General features: G+C 36.0%; 1 protein-coding gene across 5 annotated transcripts in view; it reads right to left on the reverse strand.

The window, feature by feature from the left end:
* Positions 1–12,967, reverse strand: part of CCDC148 (coiled-coil domain containing 148) — a 313,368-nt gene that overhangs the window by 299,853 nt on the left and 548 nt on the right. The gene's annotated exons all lie outside the window — the stretch shown is intronic.

Consider the following 12,967-nt stretch of genomic DNA (forward strand, 5'->3'; position numbering starts at 1 on the left):
ACTTGGGATCTTTAGTTGCAACATGCAGGATTTTTAGTTGTAGCATGTGGGATCTAGTTCCCTGAGCATGCATGCATGCTCAGTCGCTTCAGTTGTATCCGACTCTTGGCAACCCTTAGCCTTCCAGGCTTCTCTGACCATGGGATTCTCCAGGCAAGAACACTTGTTCCCTGATCAGAGAATCAAATCTGGGCCCCTTACACTGGGATCTTGGAGTTTTAGCTACTGGACCACCAGGGAAGTTCCAGTACAGCCAGTTTTAATGCTGGTTTGTAACCTCTAAAGTTCTTCCCAGCTTGAAAATCCTATAATTTTAGAAAACTGATACTTGAAATAAAGAGTGGATTAAAATATTAAATTTAAGTGTATTTGACCAATTATACCACCTAACATAAGGCTATAAGAAAATTGTTTAGAGTGGCTTAAAAAAATGGAGATGTATAAATGATTATGGTATCTATAATATTTCAGACTATCTTAATTAAAAAAGAAATTTTTACCTAATATTAAAAAATAGGAGGAAGGATGCAAAAAGAAAAACTGATTAAAAAGTAAAAAGGAAGAGGCCTTTTCTGAGATAAACCCTCAGATGTCAAAGAACCTTGTTTTTAAGGTCAACTATAGATACAGTAGCACATTCATACTAAAAGTTCAGAAGTTGACATATATTACTTTTTTTAATTTTGAAAGTTAATAATTAACATTTGTGAGAATGGAGAAGTATATTAAACCTAATTTTCTAGTTGTGAGACAGAGGCAGTAGAAAAATATGTGACATTTCCAAGGTCAAACAGTAGATCATTGAAAGCCTGGGATTTTGAAATCAGGTTTTCTATTGATCATAAAAATGTATTAATTCTGCAAGGGTAGAATTTTTTTTCATATTTCAAATTCTCTACAGCAATTTCCTTTGCTTTCTTTCCATTGTGCTGTTATCTATGTTTCACTTTCACACCATTTGCATGTGTCAAAAGAATAAATAATACTAGTCCTAATATCTCAAGATCACTAACCTCTCTTGATTTGGATCACAATAATGATCAACATCTCTGATGATGTTAGAGACTTAAATGTGATTTATTGCAGATAAATGATCCAAATGATCGTCAAGACAAAACATCGAAAATTTAGATTTGAATGTTGTCTTCCAACAACTTATTTCGACTACCTGGAGTAGACAGGAAAGAAAAACTAAAAAACCAAACCAAAACAGAAAACTAAGGTCTCTAAATATTCTCTGACACATACCTCTATTAATAAGCATTTTTTAGCACATATTTAGAAATCAATCTTATAAATTCTTTAAGTATAATATTGTAGTAACATTACATAAATTATAAAACACAAATACAGAGAAATCCATAAATACAAAAAAAAATTTTAATGTATATAGTGCTGATAATTTTACCAAATTTTAGCGAGAGTTATGTGGTAGAAAATGCTGTATTACCTTGAAAACCTTGGCTTAATATCTGATCATAGAGGGTTCAAAGTCTAAGGTCAGTTTATTCCCATACTTAGATATAAGGACTATTGTACTTAAATTAGATGGCACAAAGAGATATGGAAGAAGTGCAAAATTAATTTCATGTACTCAAGTATGATACTCAAATTTCAGTTCATCCATTAATTATACAAAGGTTGTAGCTTAGTATTTTTCTAGACTAGTAATTTTCTGACTTCACTGATATCAATCAGTTTTCTTAGCAAAGTTTTTTTTCTTTCTTTCTTTATTTAACATTTAACATATTGGGTCTAAATCCACTGAAATGCATTTCGAAGATTTTCAATCATGTTAAAAATTGTTTGCAAATGTACTAAGTGTTCATAAATGAGAGTTTTAAGACAACGTGCTCATGCTATTTTTAAATTTTTTGTTTGTAATAACAGCTTTATTAATATCTAATTGACACTCCATAAAGATATTGTCACCCTGCTTATTTAACTTATATGCAGAGTACATCATGAGAAACGCTGGGCTGGAGGAAGCACAAGCTGGAGACAAGATTGCCAGGAGAAATATGAATAACCTCAGATATGCAGATGACACCACCCTTATGGCAGAAAGTGAAGAGGAAAAAGTCTCTTGATGGAAGTGAAGGAGGAGAGTGAAAAAGTTGGCTTAAAGCTCAACATTCAGAAAACTAAGATCACGGCATCTGGTCCCATCACTTCATGGGAAATAGATGGGGAAACAGTGGAAACAGTGTCAGATTTCATTTTGGGGGGCTCCAAAATCACTGCAGATGGTGATTGCAGCCATGAAATTAAAAGACGCTTTCTCCTTGGAAGGAAAGTTATGACCAACCTGGATAGCATATTTAAAAGCAGAGACATTACTTTGCCAGCAAAGGTCCGTCTAGTGAAGGCTATGGTTTTTCCAATGGTCATGTATGGATGTGAGAGTTGGACGGTGAAGAAAGCTGAGCGCCGAAGAATTGATGCTTTTGAACTCTGGTGTTGGAGAAGACTCTTGAGAATCCCTTGGACTGCAAGGAGATGCAACCAGTTCATCCTAAAGGAGACCAGCCCTGGGTGTTCACTGGAAGGACTGATGCTGAAGCTGAAACTCCAATACTTTGGTCAACTCATGAGACGAGTTGACTCATTGGAAAAAACCCTGATGCTGGGAAGGACTAGGGGCAGGAAGAGAAGGGGACGACAGAGGATGAGATGGTTGGATGGCATCACCGACTCGATGGACATAAGTATAAGTAAACTCCGGGAGTTGGTGATGGACAGGGAGGCCTGGTGTGCTGCAATTTATGGGGTCACAAAGAGTCGGACATGACTGAGCAACTGAACTGAACTGAATTGACTGAAAGATATAATATCCATTACAAGTGTACAACGCAACTTTTTTAAAGTAAATATACAGTTGTGCAACCATCACCACCATTTAGTTGTAGAACATTTCAATCACTTGAAACTTTCTGTCATAATCACTTGCATTCAATGTTCCCATTTCAGCCCAAGATAATCATTGATCTGCTTTCTGTCTCTATTTTCCTTTTTGAGAAGTTTCAAATAGATGGTATCGCAATATATATGATCTTTTGTGGCTATTTTCCTCTTAGCATAATAAATCAGAGATTTATCTATATTATAACATGAATCAGTAGTTCATTATTTTTATTGTTAAATAGTATTACATTGTGCAGTACTTTAAAAAATATTTATTTTTGACTGTGCCAAGTGTTTCCTGCTGTGTATGGGCTTTCTCTAGTTGTGGAGAGGGGGGCCACTCTTGGTTGTGCTGCATGGGCTTCTCATTGCGGTGGCTTCTCTTTTTGCAGGGCAGAGGCTCTGCAGTGCAGGCTTAGTTGCCCTCAAGCACGTGGAATATTCCAGGACCAGGGATCGAACCTATGTCCTCTGCATTGGCAGGCAGATTCTTATCCACTGGGCCACCAGGGAAGTTCCATTGCATAGCATTTTATCTAATCATTATTTGATGGACATTTGAATTATTTCAGATTTTTCCTATTATGAACACTACTATAACAATTCATGTAAAAAGTCCACTGTTTAGGCATATGTTTTTACTTCTCTTGAGATTTCTAAAGGTAGAATTGCTGGATCATATGGTAAACTTGTATTTATATTTTAAAGAAACTGCCAAACAGTTCTCGAAAGTGGGTACGTAATTGTGTGTGTGTGCTAAGTCGCTTCAGTCGTGGCCAACTCTTTGTGACCCAGTGGACTGTAGCCCACCAGGCTCCTCTGTCCATGGGATTCTCCATGCAAGAATACTGGAGTGGGTTGCAGAGCCCTCCTTCAGGGGATCTTCCCGATCCAGGGGTCAAAATCAGGTCTCTTGCAGCTCCCACATTATAACTGGTTTCTCTACCATTGAGCCACTAGGAAAGCCCAAATTGGGTGGGTATAGCAACCAGCAACTTATAAGAACTAGTTTTTCCACATCTTTGTCATCACTTGGTATTGTTGATCTTTTGCCTTTTACTTATTCTAGTAGTTGTATAGGGCATTGTATTGAAGTTTTAATGTGCATTTCCCTAATGATTAATCATGCCAAGCACTTTTCATTTGATTATTAACCATTTCTATAATTTTTCGGTGAAATATCTAGTCAGATATTTTGTCCATTTATAAAACTGATTTTGCCTTATTTTGATATTTAAAAGTTTCTTTTATATTCTGATGTAAGTCTTTTGTAAGATTATGCTTTACAAACATTTTTTTCCGTCTGTCACTTTTTTGATTTTCTTTGTTCTCTTGAAGAACAAAGCTCTTTTTTATAAAGTTCAGTTTATCAATTTCTTTTTTCTGGATCACAGTACAGTGTCATAGCTAAGAGATCCTTGCTTAAAGCAGGGTCACAGATTTTGTACTATGTCTTCTTGTAGAAGTCATAATTTTAGTGTTCACAGAACTAACAATTCTTATACAAGTCTTATAATTTTAGTTAGCTCAATAATGCATTTTTTTCTCCAAGATATGAATTGAATGTAAGTTCATTATTTCGCACATAAATGTCCAATTATCCTAATAGCATTCTTTGAAAAGACATCCTTTCCCCCACCGAATTACGTTGGCATCTTTGTCAAAAATTAACTCACCACCAATGTAAGGACTTATTTCTATACCTTCTACTCTATTTCATTGATCTAATTAGATGTTATAATTTCTCCTACTTTGTTGTTGTTTGATATTCTTGTTCCTATGTTTGTCCATTTTAAGACTGGCTCATGATTTCTACAAAAACTTTGCTGGGATTTTAATGGGGATCACCAATGTGATCAAGAAGGAAATGGCAACCCATTCCAGTGTTCTTGTCTGGAGAATCCCATGGACGGAGGAGCCTGGCAAGCTATAGTCCATGGGATCGCAAGAGTCAGACACGACTTAGCAACTAAACCAATGTGATCAATAGAGGTCTTATTCTTCTTTTCTAATATTTCTTTTTTTTAATTGATTAATTAATTTTGGGGCTGCACTGGGTCTTTGTTGCTGCACGTGGGTTTTCTCTAGTTGAGGTGGGCAAGGGCTACTCTCTAGTCATGATGCACAGGCTTTTCACTGCGGTTGCTCCTCTTTGTGAAGATCATGGGTTCCAGGGTGTGTGGGCTTCAGTAGTTGTAGCACACAGGCTTAGTTGCCCTGTGGTATGTGGAATCTTCCTAGACCAGGGCTTGAACTGTGCTCCCTGAATTGGCAGGCAAATTCCTAATACTGTGCCACAAGGGAAGCCCTAAAATTTATTTCTAAATGTTATATTCTTTTTCATGTTGTCATAAATGGAATCATTTTGTTAAGTTCATTTTCAAATTGCTAGTTCTTAGGGCTTCCCTGGGGGCTCAGATGGTAAAGATCTGCCTTCAGTGTAGCAGACCTCGTTTTGATCCCTGGATCGGGAAGATCCCCTGGAGAAGGGAATGGCTACCTACTCCCATATGCTTGCATGGAGAATTCCATAGACAGAGGAGCCTAGCTGGCCTCAATCCATGGTGTTGCAGAGTCAGACATGACTGAACAACTAACACTTTCACATCACTTTTCACTTTTTCAGCACATAAAAATTCAACTGATATTTGTATACTTGTCTTATATCTTGTGACCTTGCTAATTTATCTATCACTTCTAGTATTTATTTTTTTTTTGTATATCTGTTAGGATTTTCATGCATAGAATCGTGTCATCTATGAATAAAGACAGCTTTAATTTTTCCTTTCCAATTCATATGCTTTTATTTTTCTTTCCTTTCTACAATGACTAAAACCTCCAATGAAGTGTTGAACAGAAGACACGAGAGTGGACATCATTTTATTCTCAGTCTTAGGGGGAAATCATTCACCATTACCATAAATGTGATGCTACCTGCAGACTTTTCATAGATGCACTTTATCATATTGAAGAAGCTTCCTTCTTCACGAATGGGTTTTTTGTTGTTGTTGTTGTTGTTTGTTTTAGCATTTTCATCATGAATGGGTATTGAATCTTGTCAATTGCTCTTTCTCCATCTACTTTCATTTTCATTTTTTTCGTATTTTAAAAGTCTATTAAACTCTAAAAAAATATGCCAGTTCTTGACTTCCAACTTGTACCAAGATGATACTAGCAGGTCCTGTTGACTTACTCCCTCAGAGTTCAACCTCAGAGATGCATAGAAGTTATAACCAACCGTGATGACAGTTAATTGGTCTAGTATATAAAGGAAACAGTGATCCAGAGATGGAAAGGGCTGGCTGCCATGGTCAGAGAATAGGATAGGGGGAGAGCTCTTGCTCTTATTTTCTCTTCCTTTAGTGTTCTGGTCAGCTCACTAACACTTCTATGAAGCAGATAGAGAACTCTGTAGTTAAGAAAAATAATGAGGTCATATTTGCCCTAAATTTATTTTAGGAGAACTTCATATCTAATATTTTAAACAGAATTTTAATGTGGTGATCATCTGATGTTCCAGAGTTAGCACTGAATCAAGAACTGGTTTTCAAATGGAGATTATTGACTTGCCAGGTGTCCGGCATCTGATAGCCTTCTTTAGCTTTGGACTTCACTTAAAAGCGGTAGTCATATGGATTTTGTCAGTATTAGCATATTTCTAACATAGGTTCATTTATGAGGACTGCCACCTTCATTTTTGACTGTTTTTCTAAAGAAAACTTGATTGACAGGATTTTTTCTTTCAGTACCTTGAATGTGTCTTTCCACCTCCTTCCAGTTTCCTTTATTTCTGATAAGTTAGCTGTTAATTTTATTGTGGTTTCCTTGTACATGATGAATTGTTATTCTGTTTTTGCTTTAAAACTTTCTCATCTTTGTCTCCCAGCGGTCTATGATGTAGCTAGTGTGGTCTCCTTATGCTTACTCTACTCAGAATTTACTGTGTTCCTTGGATCTGTGGATTAAAATTTTTATGAAATTAGGGAAGTTTTAGGCCATTGGTTCTTTTTTTTAGACAACTGCTTCTTTAAATTTCTTATATATCTTTCTAGCCTTCCTTTCCTTCTGTTTTTCACAGTTGTTCTACCAATTTGAGGCTCAGATCATTTTTTCTCAATATTTTAAAATTTGTTTTTCAGTTTGTCAAGAATCTCCATTTAGTTCCTTTTTTATAATCTTTATTTCTCTATTTAGAGTCCCCATTTATTAAGTCATTTTTCCTTTAAGTTTTTAAATATATTTATAGTAGACACTTGGATTAACTGTCTGCTAAATTCAACAATATGCTCACTCAGCCTGCCTACTGGCTACTTATTTTCCTGAATTTGGATACTTTTCTGGTTTTTTTAAGCTGTTTCATAATTTTTTATTGAAAACTAGGTATTTTATGGATGTGCCTAGTGGTCCAGCGGTTACGCGTCTGCACTCCCATTGTAGAGGGCACAGGTTTGATCCCTGGTGAGGGAACTAAGATCCCACATGCTGCAAAGCACTGACCAAAAAAAAAAAAAAAAAAAGGAAAGAAACTCTGTGCGGAAAATAGCATGCTAGTTTATATAGCATATTATACAGGTATTTTATGTAAAATGCTGCGGCGGTTTTGGATGGAGTCTGGTTTTCCATCTGAGACATTTTATTACAACAATAATTCCTGAATCTTAAACTTCAAAATCTGTTTCCCTTGGGTTGTAGGGCTACTAATATCTTTGATAAATTTTTCTGCTTTTATTTTTTTTTTTAGCCTAGTTCCTAAACATTCGCATAAATGTCTCTAAAAATAGTATAACTGTATTTTCTTCCTACATCAATGGGATGGTAAAATGACTCTACCCTGAAATAGGAATCATATTGCTTATCTTCTCCAAGTTCTTCTCTTACTCCCAACTTTAAAGGGGGAAAACTGAGAGTTGAGGAATATAAGGCTTTGTGGGGAGTAGGGAGGAATAGATGCCACACCAAGGAAAGCTGTTTTACCCAAATTTGGTTGGTAATGTTTGGATGATTCATTTTTTATTTTTTGCTCTTCAGAAATTTTTAGACTGTTCTCTTCAAGTCCAATATGATGGTCATAATATATGTGTTTTGTTGTAAATATTTGCATAATATTTTAGTGAAGCCTTTTGTTTTTAAGAAACAAAGACTCATTAAAGGCAAAATAGGAAAAGGATGGGTTGGGGTGATTTTAAGTAACAAATCTCTTAAAGTGATATGTGCACTCCCATGTTTACTGCAGCGCTATTCTCAATAGCCTAGATATGGAAACATCTTAAATGTCCATCAAGCAGATGAATGTATTAAAAAAAGATGTACATACACACAATGGAGAAATACTATTCAACCATGAGAAAGGAGGATAGCCTGCCACTTGCAAAAACATGGATGGACCTTGAGCACATTATACTACATAAGGTAAGTTAGAGAAAGATAAGTATTATATATTACTTAATTTGGGATTTTAAAAAGTCCCATTTCTAAAAATCAGAGCAAAGTGATTTACCAGGGGATAGGGAGTGGAGTAATATGATTGATGTTTAAGGCTACAAACTTGCAATAATTGGCAAATTAGCAATGGAGATCTAACATACTGTATAATGAATATAGACAATAATGGTCTATTGTATAATTATGTAATGTGATAAATATTGCTACACTAGCAATCATATTACAATATATGTGTATAAAAGTAATACATTATATACCCTAAATTAACACAATGTTATATGTCAAATATATTTAATTTAAAAAAACTCATGGGTCAATAAATAATGAAGTATATATTCTGTCTTCATAGGGAGAATAAGAACCCAAAAAACATCAGGATGAAGGCAGCTATTCTCTCTGGCTCACTTGTTTTCTGAATCCCAAATTTCTAGGAAAAAAATATGATTGGTATTATTATAGTTTATGGGTCAATAGTCAGCTAATGGATTGGCTACACCTGTGTCAGGCCCCCAGCAGGGCTGGTTCCATGGTTAGATGCAAGGTCATGAGACATACAGGACTGCTTACTTCAAGGGCTATGCATATAGGTACTTGGAATCATGTCAATTAAACTTTCCAGATGTTTAATGACTTTCTGATTTTATGAAGTTGTTAAATTTGCATGATTCTATGGTGTTTCAAAAGACAGAGCAACCTGGATGCTTTAGACGGAAAAAATGTAGACAACCCTTATTAAAACTGTTTGACAAACTTGAGTTTCAACTGCTTTCTCCAACATACAGATTTTATAGCCTTAGCTCTGGATATGATAACTTCATGCCAAAAGACATGCAGCCAGTTCTGTTCACATTGGTCCCCTCCCTCACAGAGGAGTAGAGATAGGTCATGGTAGAGATGAAATCTGAGGTCTTTCTCTCTTAGGAGGATACATGGCAGAAACCTCTACTCTGCTCTGCCATACATTACCTCACTTTTCCACATTGAACCTCTAGTCCCATCTTTTTCTAATTACCGCCCAACATTACCGATTCCAATTTTTCATTGTTGAAAGCCAAATTCTTCCAAAGGCTAAAAGAAGGATTCATGACTGTTGGCATTTTTCTAGTGTGGGAGACACTTTACTAGTCCGAGGCCCTGCAGAGGCTATCATCATGACCACGACATGTATCCGATCCTCTAGGAGAATAGGTTCACACACTATATATCTGCATCTTGGGGTAGAAAGAGTTAGTGCCTCAATAAAACACCAAAGCAGAAACAATCCTCTTTGGAGGTGGGTACGATCAGGAAACTTTCAGAAAAGGCTCTACAGGTAACTATGTGGCTGGGTTGCTAAAGGCAGAGGGATGATTTGCATATTCAGAGAATGTGCTAGAGGTGGGATACAGCCAATTCTGCAATCCTGAGAAGAATTGTTATTAAGCTCTAGCATCCTCTCCCAGGACAAGTTTATTCCACTGCGCTCTTTCCCTCATTTGCCACCTGCCTCTTTTTAACATTCCTTTTAAAAACAAACACCACCCTCACACCCTAACCAGCGCGCTTTGTGGAATTTTTTTTTTTTTTTTTTTTTTTTTTTTTTTTTTAACATTTCAGTGGGTTTTATCATACATTGACATGGTGTGGAGATTTCTTAAAAAACTGGAAATAGAACTGCCATATGACCCAGCAATACCACTTCTAGGCATACACACTGAGGAATCCAGATCTGAAAGAGACACGTGCACCCCAATGTTCATCGCAGCACTGTTTATAATAGCCAGGACATGGAAGCAACCCAGATGCCCATCAGCAGATGAATGGATAAGGAAGCTGTGGTACATATACACCATGGAATATTACTCAGCCGTTAAAAAGAATTCATTTGAATCAGTTCTAATGAGATGGATGAAACTGGAGCCCATTATACAGAGTGAAGTAAGCCAGAAAGATAAAGAACATTACAGTATACTAACACATATATACGGAATTTAGATAGATGGTGATTGTGGAATTTTTATGTTCACTGTTCCCACCTCCTCTCCTAGGCATCTAAGAATGAGGAAAGAGTGTTCCTGCTTTTCTCTTTCCCTTGCTGCCTTTGCTATTCTTTGTCACGAATTCACTACTAGACATTATAGGCTAATATGAAAATAACATTAGAAAGTTACAAAGTTTTCATAATCATGAAAGGTTCAGGCTGACTTCTTTCTGAGATGGTAATTTAAAAGTTTCTTTGGATTTCTACTATTTACTTTTATTCTTGAGGATAAGCCACTGTCAGGGGAAGCAGAGGCCCCATTTCCCACCTCAATTTCCCAGCAGTTAGAGCCACCAAGGTGGTGGGGCTAGCAGGTGAAATGCTTCCTTTTCTCAAGTAAATAATTTGCACTTCTATGTACCCAAAAGGGTGGGAGACAATGCACTGGAAATCTGGATCGAAGCCTTGCAATTTGCAAGTAAAAGGCACATTTGTAAAGGAAAACCTTGTTGGCAAAAAGAGTTAGGGTTTTGAGGGCAAAGAGCACAATTTTCAGAATCATTTCAGTTGTATTCAAGGGCAGAACATTGAAAGTGGAAAAAATAGAAGCCACAAGAAATTCCCTTCAAATTGTTTCTTAGTGATTTAGCCAATAGAAGGATAGAAAGGAGGTGGTGTTACTGAAGGTCACATATTTGTAAGATATAGGATAAAATTTTTGGAGGAGAGGATGCAACACATGATCTAAGAGAGTGTTTATAATCAATGGAGGAAAATTCTGGGGTGGGAGGATGGCCAATGTTTAAGAGCACAAGTGAAGTGTGAGCTCAGAACAGAAGGCTGGCACCCTTCTCAGCCAGGACTGAAAGAAGTGATGAAGTGTGAAAACTGAGACTGAGGTTTAGGAAAGTTAAGTTGAGAAACCTCACGGTGGATGCCTCAGTCAAGTAGGAGACAAGATCATTAGCAGAACTGGAAGAAGACCAAGTACAGTGGAGGCTGAGTAGAGCAGAAATAGGACAGTTTTGGGAGAAGTGCCCTGAATAATGTCTTTGCATCAGTATCCTAGATAATCACCCTCCTGATGAGGAAAGGAATTTAGAGAATCAGTGACGATCCAGCCAAGGCTGAATAGCATAAACTTTTAGTGGAACAAAGTAATTTCTTTATCCAACACTGCTTGGTTGTGCAGGAGCAAGTTTAAAAGAAATCTTTCACTGGAGCATAAAAATGACTAATAATGTGAATGACAACATTTTAAGGGACATTATTCATGGTGGATTTTAGTAACATTTAAATCATTACAAACATGAAATACACAGTACCAAAATACTCATCAAACATGTGATCTGAGAAATATGCAAAAAAGAAAAGACTACAGGAGTAAAAAATAAATTAGTTCTTGTTTCTTTCCTTTTATGTTAGCCTAAGGCAGGGAAAAGGAAATATCAATGCTTTTCTTTCCATTTGACATATCTTCTATTGATTATTATAAAAAAAATTTTTAAGTCATTGGTATTTTGTTAGTACATTAAAACTGAGTTTTATTTATAAAAATTTGCACTTTACTTTTTCTATTCTTTTATAAACAAACACCAAAAAGAAAACAAAAGGCTGAAATTGAAAGCATGATGAGCTAATTTTCATGATGGCAAAGCATGAGACAGCACTCCAAGGTTCCTTCTGATTTATTCCCAATTCTGTAAATATTTAGGGGGGAGCACTCATACGTTTAGCTGTTTTGTTTCACAGTCCAATCCTGCATAGGATTATGGACAAAGTTTGGATTTTACTACAAATTGTGAAAGACACTTTCTAATTAAGGTAACATTGAACAATTCTTGTTAATTTCTGTAATTTTTAATTATGGCAAGATAACAAACAATAACATATTATCCAACTTAAAATTCAGGACACTAGAAAGACATATGTGGCTTGCACACACATTAATCTGTTGCTTTTAACAAAATATTTGTAATTTCCAAAATTCTATCCATTTTTTCATGCAATATGGTCCCTCCAAATTGAAGGGCAGTAGCCTAAACATAGTCTTCTTACTAAAAAAATTAGTGTAAAAATGGCAAAATCAACAAAAAGAAGGAACATAAGAATATCAGTGACTATATCACAAAACAAAATAATGCTTAAAAGCCCAATATATTCACAAAGTTCTATTTTAATAGCTAGTATCTAGATATGAAAATTATTTACAAAAAACAATTGGTATTTACAAACCAGCAAAATGACTTTAAATGAAAGCAAAGCACTGATAATTAAAGCTCAAGATTTTCTGTGTGACTCTATGTCTCAGTTTATTTATCAGATTTAGAGATAAACTTGAAAAGACGCAGAAAACAAAATCTACCAAGTATAATCTATTTCCTTTACTCTCTTGTGAAGTCATCAGAAGACATGAAGGATCAATTGCCTGTGTCTTGCCCCACCTTGTAAACTCTTAGGGGAAAGAGCATGCACCTGTCAAGCTTACAGTGCAGAATGCACACACAGATGGGCGTTTAATAACTATCTTTCAATGGAGAGATTAGAGGTTTTCTTTGGGAGGCAGGGAACACATCTCATGCACTGACTAGATGACATCCATCATACAATACGTCAGCCTGTTTCCTCATCAAAATATCATCCAAAGGAAGTCTTTGAATG

The sequence above is a fragment of the Muntiacus reevesi genome, chromosome 3 (genome assembly GCF_963930625.1).
Source record: "Muntiacus reevesi chromosome 3, mMunRee1.1, whole genome shotgun sequence".
Classification (NCBI taxonomy): domain Eukaryota; kingdom Metazoa; phylum Chordata; class Mammalia; order Artiodactyla; family Cervidae; genus Muntiacus; species Muntiacus reevesi.